At 38.1% G+C, this 10140-nt stretch overlaps 1 protein-coding gene across 1 annotated transcript in view; it reads left to right on the top strand.

Moving 5' to 3' along the window:
* Positions 1–503: 503 nt before the first annotated feature.
* LRP6 (LDL receptor related protein 6) overlaps positions 504–10140 on the top strand; it is a 113260-nt gene continuing 103623 nt past the window's right edge. Inside the window, exon 1 of the mRNA XM_009283542.2 lies at positions 504–865. The gene's annotated coding sequence lies outside the window, so the exon portion shown is untranslated. The remainder of the gene's footprint in view (positions 866–10140) is intronic.

The raw sequence follows: 10140 nt of genomic DNA, 5'->3' as shown, positions 1-10140 counted from the left end.
ATTATGCTTTTATGGAAGTGGGGTATATATTACTAAATTCTAGCAAAAAAAAAAAAGAATCTTTGCTCAGGTGGGCCATTACTGAGTGCTTAGAAAACTGCTTTACCCTTGTCTTTCATATTCTTATTTAAGCATCCTTCTCTACAGAACAGTGTCATTTGGGCACTTCAAACCTCTGTTTTCTTTGTTCTCTCCCTTGTTCTTTAATCTTATTTTAATAATGCACAGCCCAGAATAATGAGCTGCCCATTATGAAGTTACCATCTTGAGTTGTAGCACTGTTGAAAGGCTTCAAGTCGGTGCTTTTTAGTCAAACTTCAAAATGTCCCCCCACCTTTTTTTATTTTTTTTTTTTAATTTCTTAAATTAGTAGTTATGGCCTGATGCATCATCATAGTGCAAGTTATACTTAAAATGAGTGGTGTTAATGCATCTGTCTGTCCCCCCACCCCTTATTTCTCCCATTTAAAGCTGCCCCACTGTTGCTGTACGCGAACCGACGTGATCTGCGACTGGTGGATGCTGCAAACGGGAAGGAGAACGCCACGGTGATTGTGGGTGGCTTAGAGGACGCAGCAGCAGTGGACTTCGTGTTTGTAAAGGGGTTGATATACTGGAGTGATGTAAGTGAAGAAGCCATTAAACGAACAGAATTCAATAAATCTGGGAGTGTACAAAATGTGGTCATTTCTGGACTTCTGTCACCTGATGGGCTGGCATGTGACTGGCTGGGAGAGAAATTATACTGGACAGATTCTGAAACAAATCGGATTGAAGTTTCTAATTTAGACGGATCACTGAGAAAAGTTTTGTTTTGGCAAGAATTGGACCAACCCAGAGCAATTGCCTTAGATCCTGCAAGAGGGTAAGTCTTTGTTAAGACAAAATAATTACAAATATTAAAATTTCTGCTAGTTTTTGTTTATTGAATGATTTTAAATAAGCGATGGTACTGTTATCGATGTTATCCTAAGCCATTTTGCATTATTTGCTTCTCTTTCTATTAGTGTGATTTGAAAACAATTTGCACTTCTGAAATTGCATTCATATTGGTTTGTGAACAACTAGGAATCGTCAGATGTTTAAAAAAAGTACTAGAAACTTATTTTGGCAGTAGTGCAGAAGATGAAGAGAGATGGAGAAGTTGTAATGTAAAATCTCTTATAATCTGCGTGAAAGGCTATCAGCTGGCTGTGGACAGGCTTGTGCCTCTCTACAGTGTCAAGTAGCAGAGTTTTCTGGAGCTTTGTTCATTGTTGATATTTATGCTTTATTGAAGCAGAAATGAGAGAAATCAATACGCTGTATTAATAACAATTTGAGACATGTTTTAGCACTTAACCAGAAAATTTACAGAAGGGTTCCTCTCCCCACCCTTCAGGGAACTTTTGTTTTAAAAAGTCCTGTTTTGCCTTCGCCCATTCTAGAACAGGTCTAATTTTTCTCAGCTCTCATTTCAGTCCCTGGATGTGACTTACTGTATAACCTTTTTGTTCTGTTCTTGGGACAAAGCTGTGGTTGCCAGAAATGCTAAGTTCAGTGGTGGTTTTGGTGATGTTACATAAATGGCTAGCTTGAGGTTACCCTGTAGGTAGTCATCTGTGATAAAGAGACTGGTCTCCTGAAGTGAAAGACTAATGGAATATCCTTGACGCTGTGTAATCTTTTGATAGTTTTTTTTGATCTGTAGTGTAGATCTTATTTATACTATCTTTTTTCCCTGAACAAGCAAGAAAATGAATCTATTGTACTGCCATTTCACATACTTTTTTCAGTCAGTTTTTTGAGGTGAGAAATCAATGCATTGTTTGGAAAGATGAGGACTGTTTTAGCTGCTTGCAGCTTCTTTATAATATAATCTGTTGAACTTGCATGTTTGGGTCTTTTCCTCCAAAAGAAAAAAAGTCTCTTTGTGAAACATGGCTTCTTTCCTGAACTTCATAGAAATACCGTATCTTGAATATTTTCTTCCACAGTTTCAATGGGCCTTTGACAACATATAAACAGGAAAGATGTTTCTTTTGCATTACTTATATTTCCAGCTTTGGAAATAACAAAAGGATGGATTTATGCTTTTCCTATCTCTTTACAACTTATAAATTGGAGCCAATGATAGCATTAGTTTCATTTTATTAGATTCTAAAAGCATTTAAGAATGTAAAAAAAGATGTAACGCTCATGCCCCTTCCACCCACCATCCCAAAACAGAGAGAAAAGGGAGGAAAAACGCAATCAAAATGTTTTTGATTTGGCTTGTAGCCAGAGAGACAGAGATTCTCATTAGTTAGGAATAATGCACTGTTGTCAGGCCAGTTGGTCTTTTTTAGAAGAGTATTTGTATTTTCCGAATATGCACAGTAATATGCTCAGTGATCAAAACTAGATGATTATGTACTTTTGCACTCTTTCATAATACTTTACATGAAGAGGAAACTGCAAGAAGAAAAATGAAATAGATCAAAGGTAAAGTGAACTCATAACTTTTTCCATACTGATGATCTGTTAAAGCAGTGGGAGTAAACACTTCAATATGCCTAGATTTAAAACAAAACAAAACAACTCAAACAAAAAACCCAAACACCAACTCCCCCTTCCCCAAAACAAACAAAAAATCCCAACCAAAACAAAAAACCACTCCAACAACTGTAACTAAAGGACAAAATACTTTTTTTCTTGTAAATCTTTGTTAGAGGTCACTTTCTAAGTTGTTATATGAAGGGTATGTTTTAGGAAGGTAATACAGTAATATATTCACTTTCTGTCTTACCATATTGCAGTTGCAAAAATTGCAATTCTCTTACACAGTTTTATGACAGAAAACCTCTCAGCTTTTAATAAATCTGGTTACATTTCAGAACTTCCTCCAAAGCTTGAAATATAGGTAAGGGTGGCACATGGAACAAGCAAAGGGAAAAAAAAAAAAAAAAAAAAAAAAAAAAAAAAAAATCCCCAAACTGTTCTTGTATGCATGCTTCTTTCACTAATATTTACATTTTTTAGCCATGTAAATGTCTTTTGGTTTCACACTGTTGCCTGGCAGACAGTGGTAGGAATAAGCCATAAAAGAATCTAAGAACAGTTAATAAAATCTGAAACGTGGAAAAGCAAAACCCCTCTCATTTTCCTGCAGTCTAATCTGTCTCCTATTATGCTCAGTTGATGGTTATTCCAGATACAGTTTTATAAACTCTTGCAATTCATGAAAAGAAATGATTTAGCAGCAGAATTTACGCTAAGGTCATCATTACCCACAAGTTCAATTTTTCACTAAAGTTTACTTGTCAAGTGTAGTTGATCTAAGGTAGGATACATCACGTATTTAATGATCAAGTTGATTTAAGTACCAAACTACTCATCTGTTCTGTGCTCGTGTGTACACGTATATTTATTATATGTATCTATCTTACTGAAAACATGAGAATTGCCTACTTTGAAATGGAATGTTAAGAACAGTATAAGCTAGCACAAATACGTAGTCATGAATAATGCATTTTATTGGCAGTGTCCCATGTAGAAAAAAATCAAATGTTTTGCCAACACTCTGGTCTTTTTAGCAACCTGTCATAGGATACTGAACAGTCGTTCTCTGAACGTCACTACTCAGTGCCGTTGTGATAGTTCAGAGGAATATGATTGGGCCCTTTCAGAGCGTGTTACAGCAACAATGGTGGCGATTAAAGAATAACTGGTTTGGGTAGCCTTTGCTACCGCTGCCAAAACCATCTGTTAATTGTGTGTGAGGTTATATGTATAACTGAAATACCGGAGTAGAAGTTAGACTTGGTTCCCATGTCTGTTATCAATAATGAGAAATGCAATACATTTACTAATGGAAAATATTTCTCAGTTGCTAACTGAGACACAGCAGCCAAGTCTAATTTTTACTCTGGTATTTTTGTCTAGGAAGCCATCAGAATCTAAAATGTCTAGACTCCTTACTGGCCATCTCCTATGTACATTTTGAGGTTTGAGCTTCTCATTTCTCATGTTCATACGCTACAACTTACTTCACTTTTTTCTATTTTAGTTGTCTTGCTACTCAATAAAATATTGTGTGTATACCAGGAGAGAGGAGAGGGGACCTCAGATGAAGAAGAAGGGAATGGGGTGCTTGTGAAGTGAGTCGGGGGGTTTCAGGGCAGTTTCAGGAAGGCTTCTTGGTCCTAGTCATCCTTTCTGAAACTGTGTATTCCTGACCTGTGTTAAACATGTGACCCTCTTAATAAGATCAGCAGCTGGGAATAACACATACTCTGACACTTTAATGTTGACTCTTTGCCAGGGGAAGACCAGGTGTTAGACCACCAAGTGCAGGAGAGCACCAGATTTAGGAACTGCTCACATGAAAGTTGAGCAAGTGGAAAAGAGGTTTTTCTGCTTCAGCACTCAAGATGGAAAAAAAAAAAAAGCCGTATCTGTTCAGATTCTTGAGCAAGTACTGCTTGAAAATGCAGTATTGTATATTTGTACTGCTGTTTTCTTGTTATTTTTTTAATTTGTACAGCCCTTTTGTCCTCAGGGAAAAGACTTCATTATCATCGTTACAGTTCCCCAAAAATTACCGTTTAGACAACTTGATCAGCTTTCTGATAGAAGCACTATCAAAATGAACTGGCTTTTCTCACTTCTAGATGTATTGTTCACCACAAAGGGAATGTTAAGTGCCTCCTAGAAGTGCTGACTAATTGCTTACTTTTCAGGACATGTTTTAAATCAAGTGACTCTATAGAGTTACCTTAATTGTTAAACTCTTGTAAAGCTTTTGGGTTGTAAAGGTTTTCAGTTAATGGATGGAATTAGAGTACAAAGAGCTACAACACTTTTTATGACAGCTGAAGTTGATTTCTAGATGAAGTAGTTTGCATGTTGGGGAAGATCTTCAGATTTAACACATACCCCTCCCCCAGCAGACTTTTCTCTTATTTTTTTTCATGCAAAACCTTTGCAGGGAATACACATACTTTCTTTCTTTATGGACCTACTTCTTTTGTTTCTTTGAAAGTTGGAAACTTGCATCTGAGCACGTCAGGCACAAAAGCAATTGTAGTACAGGCCTTACATCTGCACATCATAACAAAAGATTCATGGGAACTGGTAGCATTTGTGGCTGAGTGATAGATGTTATACAACAATATAAGGAAAGGAAAATGGACGGTTCTAATAACAGTTACAGTATCTTTGATTTGGGGAAAAACGAAAAAATTCAGAACTTCTTTGTAAATTCACCTGTTCAGTGAAGGGTTTTTTGTTTGCATGCAAGTTAGTATTATATAAAATGGTACCTTAGATGTAAATTCCCAAAATAATGCAAATAACTGAAGGCTGTGCTTCATAGCTTCTCTTGTTTGATGCCACTTCTCCCTTGAGCAGATTGCTTCTGGCTGAAAATCTTTCTGCTGCTCCTCTGCTGATACTAACATATTTCACAGGCAGCACATTAGTGCACTCAGGTAATTGTTTGCTGTATAGCCTGGCCTGTGCAGTAAGGAGTTAATTTTGAGGTTTTATTAGGTGACTTATATGCAAGTGTTAAGCTGATACGAAATCTGCAGACTGCTGTGGTGTGGGCGCATAGGTTTATAAGGTGTACTTAACCTTTCTTCACCTAAGGAGGCTCTGTTGATCAGAAGATGATGTTGGTTGCAAATATATCACTAAATTCTGGTAACAGCTAGGATATTAAACAAACCAAAAGGTATTTTTTGGTGACTTAAAGATAATTAAGCTAACACAAAAGATTGCAGTAGTATTGCACAGGTTGTCCTGATGTCACTGCATCAGAATTGGCCTGCCTTGGCTCTTCAACTGCATGTAACCCTTGAAAGATCTAAAATGCAACACCAGTGTCGCTAGTAGCTGGATGATCCTGGCACACAGGGACTGTTGGGTGACCTGAATCTCTAGGCATGGGAGACTACAAATCGGAGAAGATTGCCTAGGCCAGGATTATACTGCATGATTCAAAACCCAACAGCATGCAAAGCAGTGCTTCATCCTGCAAGAAGCTAGCATGGCATCTGAATGTCCTTGCCATCTTCTGCCCCAGAACTACTATAACTCCCTCTGCTTCTGAAGTATAAGGTGTTTGGGGTTTGGCTCTTGGTCCTATGAAGATCTTTGTGGCTTCTGGGAACAAGATCAGACACTATTCACCTACTGTAATAGCGTTGAATATTAGCTCTAGTTTGGTTTTGTGTGTGTTTGTGTGTTTGTTTGGGGTTTTGGGGGGGGAGGGTTGGTTTGTTTTAATCTCATTGACAGTCTGTTCATTTTGAAAGGTTCTTTCACAAAACTTTGCAAGGTTTGTTTGAGATTTGTCATGTATGGGTCATGTGATGCTGGTTTCCAGTCCAATGCTAGGATATTTCCATGCGGACAGATACTAAAATTGTAAAGGTGTCATTTTATTGCACAGTTCAAAATGTTAATTTCTTTTTCCTCCTCTCTTTTCGCCTCATCTGAAGGAGGGGGTGAAGGAAGGTAACCAGAAACCCACATATTTAAAACAGAGTGAAGGCTTGGAGGGGTGACCTCTCTTGTAAATCTTGCTGTGCTGGTTTTAGATGTTACTGCCATTGACTGTCTATCCTCACCCTACTGCCAGAGGTTGCCAGGAACTCAGAGGAACATATTCACTAATATATTTTCTTTAATTTTCAGGCGTTTTACCTAGTTTTCTCTTTGTGGAAGGAGATGGGAGAGATCTGGCTTGTTAGAAATCAAACTAGAGTGCACAGAATTGATTTGTGCAGGACAAACATTTTTCTTATAGACTCAGATATCTTAAAGTTGTAGATGCTTTTAGCTGTAGGCAAGTTTGAAAATAGCCTTTCATCCCTACCTCCTTCGTTCAGTGCTTGGGCTAGAAAACAAGACTGCACTGGATCAGTTGAGGGCTGTGCTTTCCCTTCTGCCAGCTTTCCTGTGAGTAAGCTAGTAGCATCTTGAAACACTGTAGAGTTTGTCAAAACACTAAGTTCATTGGCTTTTTTTCACTTTGTGTCTTCAGTTTTGGACTTGTTCTGGTGAGGCATGTGAATATAGTATGTTAAACGATAGTCTGTTGACAATTTAAGGTAACATTCAAGAGGATGATTTGGCCTGTCCCTTAATGCGTACCCCAGTGCTGCAGGGATAAAGGTGGTAAGAATTAGTAAACTTTATACAACTTGCTGTAAAGTATCAATGTATACTTCAGATATTTGCATGCAGTGTTTGTTTAATAAGTTAGAACTAAGTATTTAAACTGAGGTAGTAATTTCTGGTCTGTGTGAATAATCTCTAGTGATGAGTCTTTGGGCATGGTTCTGTTTATCTGCATTTTCAGTCCCTGCAATTATAACTTAGCATCTAAGTCTAGACTATGAAGACCTGTTGTATTTAAAAAAATAAATTGTGAACAAACAAGTTTTCACTAACAACATTTTGAATGAAGCTTTATGCTGAGTGAACACAAGGAAAATGATTTTTAAAATCATGATTTTAGACTTCTGGTAGCATTACTAGCTAGATGTTAATTAAAAATGTTTGTTCACACACTTCTAAAAATTAAAATAATCCTAAGACAACTTTTAATAACTATTCACAGCAACTCAAAGGGGCCATATCTAATTTACAGCAGAGTTATAATCTGATATATTGTTCATTCTGCGTTCTTGCTTGAGAATTTCAAAGTAGCATTGCTGTTAAAGGAACAGAGTGGCTTTAAAGGAACATTCGTGGTATTTCTGGGGAAGGGGCCAGAGTTAAAAAACAAACCAAAAGAAGTAATCCTTCTCTCCCCCCAAATATAACTTACATAACTTGGTGGTGTTTGTCAGGAAATCATTACTTCAGAATCCATGACATCTAATAAGACTTGTAGGAGAGAGCTTTCAATTGCTCACTAAAACTGTTGCAGCTGACTCAGCTTAATAATTGCAAATTGCTGCAAGAAATTATTTTTATATTTCATCTTAGGGAAAAGTTTTGTTTGTAATCTCTTTACTATTTCAAGGCAGGATATTTTAGAGGGGATTTTTTCAGAAATGATGATGAGCCTTACAGACAACATGTGTTAAAGCAGATCTGCACCAGAAGAAATTTATTGGCAAAATTAGCCTTTAGCGAATACAGCTCATTGCAGTGTGGTTTAAACTTTCTTTGTTCATCCTGCAACCATCTTCTTCCCTTTCTAAATAAGCTTCACTGTCAAAAACACACTTTCTGCCATAAGCTGAGATTATACTCACAGTTCTTGCTGTGATGTATCGGCCAACACATTGTGCACCTGACAAGTGCATTTGCAGCAGAAACATATAATGTAGATTCAGCCTGAGTCACAGTGGATAAGAGGAGCGTGGTAGTGTCTGGCCTTATCATTAATGAGTCTGCTTGTTCATGGGCTTGTGGAGTGTGCAGATGGAAGGACGAGTGCTGGAGGAAAAAAATCTTATGTTTTCTTTGTTTAAAATCAAGATAGGGTGGGTTGGTTGGTTGGGGGAGTTCAGTCACTCCCCCCCAGTGTTTTGGGGAGTGACTGAAATGTGTCCATTTTAGAGTTTAAAGTTTGGTCCAAACCTTAGACCAAAGGTTTTGATCTGCGTTGTAGAAAATGGAGCAGAAAGTCGCCTTTGTTCCTCTGGAGGAAGTTGATCGTTGGATTTATGTTGTTGACAAAAAAGATGGATTTATGGCTCATTTCTTGAAGAAAGCTGGTAAATCCACTTGCTAGCATGATTTGAAACAGACCGATAATATTCTTTAAATAAACGATGGATTAAGTTTGTTTAAAAAATGAAAATCATAGCACTCAGCTATATGAAAGTTTGGCATTGATTAACAAAGAAAAAAAGTCTATAGAAGAACCATCTTTATTTGGCTGTGTTCCTGGAAAAAATAAGACTATCCCTGTGGAGAATAAGTGTATTTCAGTACTGTCTTCTCTGTAGAGTGGTCAGATAAAATGTCACAGGATAATACATTGTACAGAGAACATCGAGCAAATGCAGCTTTTACAGTGCAGCTAGTAAGAAAGGAGGACATACCAGGGACATAAATTGTGAGGTGACCTAATAAAATATCTAAATAAGGTTTCTAGAACTTGTGCAGTGACCCCAGGACAGGAGGAGATGGTTCACGTTACAGTCAGTGTGCCAGGGTTGTTAGTTGGGCGGTACAATTCTACCGTTTCAGGCTCTGTGTATAAAAGACCTGAAAATGAGCTGAGCAAAGCAAAATTTAGTGCTTTGGATTTCTGCTTGATGCTTGGAGAATTACTCCTTTTAACTGTTTGTTGTATTACTGTAGCCTCTCTGTCGAGTTTCTGGTCTGTCTGTTTCTTCGGTATGGGATGCCCCCTTCCAGGCTGTTTTTAAAACATGTGGCCCAGTTGTGGGTGTTTCATAATAAAAGAAAGCAATAGAAAAACCTGAGCCTTGTCTGTGGGAGCAGAGTCACTTCATATGGACCAGTGATGCTGTTCCACAGTAATACTCTAGATTTTAAATTGTGTGCTTTAAATGCGTATGTGTGGGTGAGAATGTATATGTAATACGTATTTGTGGTGTCTGTGTCTAGTTAGTTGTATATTATACTTGAAACATGCTAATTGTGTTGTACCTTAAAATCTAAAAAACAAATCAACCCCAAAAACATCTCTCCCCCCCAAAAAAACCCAAACAACCAACCACCCAAACCCCCATAAATGTGGAAAACTTTTTTCCCTTGGACTGATGAGTAGAAATTGGCTAATATTCAAGGATCACCTCCTCCAAACTGACTGGAAAAGGGGAAGCATAACCCCCATTTTTAAAAAGGGAAAAAAGGAGGACCCGGGGAACTACAGGCCAGTCAGTCTCACCTCTGTGCCTGGGAAGATCATGGAACAGATCCTTCTAGAAGCTATACTAAGGCACATGGAGGACAGGGAGGTGATTTGAGTCAGCTGACATGGCTTCACCAAGGGCAAGTCCTGCCTGACCAACCTAGTGGCCTTCTGTGATGGCGTGACTACATCAGTGGACACGGGAAGGGCTACAGATGTCGTCTATCTGGACTTCTGTAAGGCCTTTGACATGGTCCACCACAACATCCTTCTGTCTAAACTGGAGAGGTATGGATTTGATGGGTGGACTGTCTGGTGGGTGAGGAATTAGTTGG

The sequence above is a fragment of the Aptenodytes forsteri genome, unplaced genomic scaffold (assembly GCF_000699145.1).
Source record: "Aptenodytes forsteri isolate BGI_AS27 unplaced genomic scaffold, ASM69914v1 Scaffold486, whole genome shotgun sequence".
NCBI classification, from domain to species: domain Eukaryota; kingdom Metazoa; phylum Chordata; class Aves; order Sphenisciformes; family Spheniscidae; genus Aptenodytes; species Aptenodytes forsteri.
Note: the sequence above shows the minus strand (reverse complement) of the source record. Positions and strands in the feature narration are given on the sequence as shown.